Consider the following 5,126-nt stretch of genomic DNA (forward strand, 5'->3'; position numbering starts at 1 on the left):
TATATTAATATATTTATACATATGTCTATAATGTCTATACATATGTGTACGTATGCATGTATGTGGAATTTTCTTCCTTTTTTTTTCAAACTTTCATCGAATTAACTCAAAACTGTGAGCCTGAATAATAAAAGTTAATTTAAAGCTAATTATAAATGCATTAAAATACAAGTTTTTGACTTATTTATGGGTTCGTTTTATTTGTTAATCGTTTGGTAAATTCAATAGGGAAATCGATACTATTAGGAACCCATATATAAAATAAAAATTAACGAAAATATTGATTTCTGCTTGTAAATAAATAGAAAAATTTAGGAGTAAAACATTAATATTTTTCCCAATAATTATTAGCTGCTTAATTGTTCTGATATGGTGCTAGCCAGGAATTGAAACTGCTTTGCAATCTTCACTTTATAGTTAAGCTATCATTTAGACTCCTGATCTCTAATGTAATTAATGTCGTTTAGGTTCTCATTGAGTCTAGGGTACTGGTACCATGTTGTTGTTGGCACTCCGTCGCTTACGACGTCGAGGGTTCCAGTTGATCCGATCAACGGAACAGCCTGCTCGTGAAATTAACGTGCAAGTGGCTGAGCACTCCACAGACACGTGTACCCTTAACGTAGTTCTCGGGGATATTCAGCATGACACAGATTGTGACAAGGCTGACCCTTAGATTTACAAGCACAACAGAAACAGGAAGTAAGAGTGAGAGAAAGTTGTGGTGGAAGAGTACAGCAGGGTTCACCACCATCCCCTGCTGGAGCTTCGTGGAGCTTTAGGTGTTTTCGCTCAATAAACACTCACAACGCTCGGTCTGGGAATCGAAACCACGATCCTATCACCGTGAGACCGCTGCCCTAACCACTGGGCCATTGCGCCTCCACTCCTGTTCATTAACTGAGATAGTAAATTACAAGAGAAAAAGGACATCTATGGACCATTAATAAGGAGTTTGCGCATCCAAGAAAGGCTTTCCGCTTTTATTATTATTGGAGCAAGAGGATAAATACCAACACGCCTGGAGCAAAGTATGGCTGAAATTGCATTCTTCAAGAGAGGACGAGAATCCTTAATTCATACACTACAGATTTTCACGATATCAGGGAATATAAAAATCTTGAAGACTTTAAGATTTAAGAGATGCTGGTTAAAAGCAGATGCTTTCCTTCACAACCTTGCGACCGAGCAAGTGGCTGGATAAAGTTAAGTCTAAACTAAGAAACGATAGAGACCATACAAACACATACATACTTACATAGATACATACGTATATACAGGCGTAGCTATTGGCATAAATGTGGCAGTGCGGTAAGAAATTTGCTCCCTGACGACATGGGTTTGGGTTCAGTCCAACTGCGTGGCACCTTGGGCAACTCTCGTCTACTATAGTCCAGGGCCGACTGGGGCCTTGTGAGTGGATTTCAACGGGGCTTACGAGGGGTGAGGTATATATATATTCCCAAATAAATTGCACTTCATATTTGAGGTTCCGATGATGCTATAAAGTTTTGTCCAAGCATTCTGAGTGCGCTACAACTTATAGCAGAAACAGCTGTAAGCTAATGAATTTCATAAGATAATCGTTTATTCCTTTGTTATCTCTCTTTCTTATATGTGTGTGTGTTTCGATGTGAATGTGTGTGCTCCACAACATCGCATGACGGTCGGTGTTGGTGTGTTTACATCTCCGCAAGTCTAGCAGTTTGGCGAAAGAGAGCGATACAATAAGTACTGGGTCCGATTCATTTGACTAGAAATTCTTCAAGGCGGTACCCCAGCATGGCTGCAGTCTAATGACTGAACCAAGCAAAAGATAAAATATACAATAAATATAACAACCTATAAAGAGTTCAGAGCTTTCAAAAGCGGCTCGGATTTGCGTTAATTTTTCTCGAACCCGTGAACTCATGAATCCAGTTAACCGGTTTCCGTAGCGTATAAGAGATCGAGATCTTTCGTAACGGAAGGTCGATCCGTAGCAGGATTCAATATCAGGAGTTTTGAAGGGAATGGGTGAGTTGATTCTGATCGACACAAACACTTGATTTTATCGGCTCTGAAAGAAAAGAAAGACAAATTTGATCTCGGTGGGATTCGAACTTAGAACGTAAAGAGCTGGAAGGAATACCGCTAAGCGTTTTGTAAAACGTGCTAACGATTCTGCAATCGCAACGCTTTAGATTTGTGTTTTCTATAGATTAAATAAGTTGGCTGCGAGGAAAGGCTCCATGGAAACTCACAGAAACATGTATATGTGGATGGGCCTGGCCAAATTCTTACATTCTAGCGACATGTGTATAGACGGTTAAGTGTTACCATTTACCCGTTGTTTCAAACACCAGCAAATAGATGAAGATATTTTCCTGTTTTAATTGCAATCAATTTTTATTACCTCAATGCATTTAGGATCGATACACGTCTGCTAATGGTGAAAATTGATTGACAAGAAAATGTCTCTTCGAAGGAAGAAAGAAAAATCAAATTATTATGCATTATGTAAGAACACAACATACAAAAACATGTTCGTAGCTTTAAAAAAACAGTATTTAATATATGTTTCTTCCTTCAACTTCGTAAGAGTTGCATCTTACTGAAGTAGGCGTCTTTATATTGAAACATAGCTGCCTACATTAAAAGAAAGATAGCAGTCAATAATTATAGCAGTAAATCAGTTAAAAATTAAAATTTAAAGTGTTAGCGAGTAGAGGATTGTGAATTTAGAAAGCTTTTACGAGAATATGAGAAAATATACAAACAGGTTTAAAATTTAGTGCCTAAACATCATCTACTAAGAAGAAGAAAAAAAATCGATATTTTTCAAATGATGTTTAAATAAAAGTTCTTTCAAGTCTTATCAAAGAAGACAATGGATAATTGCTTTTGGTTCGCATTGAAGTAGACATAAATTTTGCTACTTCAAGAAAAATTTGATGTATTTTTCAACGCCAAAATATTTAAAAGCACAAAAAGATCTAAAATAAATTATGAGATTTAGTCTAATGGTCAGGGAACTAGTTAACTTTATTTTTGTTAATTATTTCTTTTTTTTTCTTTACATGTTTCCAACATTATATAAGAATTCGCAGAAGAAAGATGTGAAAAGAATCATCGACCGATAGACCAATATTTGACGGCTCTGTATACACTGACTGAAGTTATAAAATTTTTGAGAAAAGAATGCATTTGATTAAGTACCATGCTATTTATTCCAAATTAATGAGGCAATATGTACCTCCAGTTCATGAAAGTGTCTGCTTATAGAGCTCGTTTTGTTTAAGAGAAAAAAATTATACTTAACCTGCAGTAATTAGTTAGCTCCTTGAAGTGATATACAGAGAAGTTATTTACCCACGGATACACCAACATCCCATCTGAACTGGCAATCTGATATAATACAAACTCAAGTGTAGTGATAACCTTTTATACAGTATCGTTGAAAAAATAAATTGACATACCAGTTATTTAATACGTAAACTATTCTAATATTATGGAGGTTCATCAGGGAACAATCATTTGTTTACCGAGGGATTTTTTCCCCATCATGCCTTCGGCAAACGCAGAAAAATCAACGTTTCGTTGATGAAGTCGAAATAAGACCAAAGCATATCCCGATGTGTTCCCCATACACGTTGTAATAAATAAAATATATTAGTAAATTCTTACATTGTTTATTATCTATTTGTTTCCTCACTGAATGAATTTTATCTAGTAAAAGCATTTAACATTCCTTGTATTAAATATATTAAAAGTAGAACAACTATTGAACAAAAAATTGTGTTTCAAAAGAGAAATCGGAATTATTGGATATGAAACAAAATTGACTTTTAGCAACGTGGATATAGAATAGTTGAGATCAGTTTCTACGATGATACATCATAATTTTTTTTTTTAAATACCAGAGGAAAAAATTGAATTTTCCCAGAGAAACAGCAGTTAACGAAACCATGGCCATATTCAATGTATGCTCAAAGATCTCTTCTTTAACTCATTTTAGCTGTGTTCTGCGTTAAGGAAGTGGGAGGAGATTTAGTCACTACTGTATGGTTAATAACAGCCAGAACTAAGTTGAATGAACTGCATATATGTATATATATATATATATATATATATATATATATATATATATATATATATATATATATATATATATATATATGCACATAGATACATATATACACACACACACACACATATATATATATATATATACACATATATATATATATACACATATATGTATTACACGCATACACACATATATATATACGCATATATGTACATTTACATAGATACATATATATGTATGTATATATACATACATATATGTATATATATAAACATACATATATATGTATATATATATATATATGTGTGCGTGTGCGTGCGTGCGTGCGTGTGTGTATGTATCTATGTATATGCAGTTTTTTTTCTCGAGCAGACAGACATCGGATTGGATTTAAAGAAAGTCAGTTTCACAAGTACTATTGATTAATTTATCGATAAGTCAGTCACTAAGATTTAGCGGGAGATTTGGAAAGACGCATTTATAAAAGTAAAAAGAATTTCAAAAATATATAAAAAAAAAAGAGAGAGAAAGAAAGAAAGAAAAAAATTTTCAATAATAAAAACCATCCAATAGATCAGCATAATTATGGGTTGTAACTAAGCTATTGTGAGAGGTTTATCGAAAACTGCGCAGATTGAGGTCACTCTAGATAGTAACACTATTTGACATCGTATCTAACAGAGTCTTTTAGAAGTTTTATTCAACTATTCTCTTTACAGGTTTCAGTTATTGGAGCACGGCCATGCTGGGGCAATTCCTTCAAGCGTTTGAGTCGATTATATCGACCGAAATATACCTTGTCTGGTCTGGTCTGGTTTGATCTGCTCTGATCTGGCCTGCTCTGATCTCGTGTAGCTTCGTTATTTTATCGATCTCTTTACATAGTGACGTCAGACAGGTCTGCATTCTAGTAAATGGTCATTAATTCAGACGGAACAAATAGTTCAGAGTATTTTTGCGCGACGCAGATATTTTCTTCTTTCCCACTTACGACCACAACCACACACATATAGACATACAAAATAAGTCATAAATCCGACGCGGTTATATATATATA

The sequence above is a fragment of the Octopus bimaculoides genome, chromosome 23, assembly GCF_001194135.2.
Source record: "Octopus bimaculoides isolate UCB-OBI-ISO-001 chromosome 23, ASM119413v2, whole genome shotgun sequence".
Taxonomy (NCBI): Eukaryota; Metazoa; Mollusca; class Cephalopoda; order Octopoda; family Octopodidae; genus Octopus; species Octopus bimaculoides.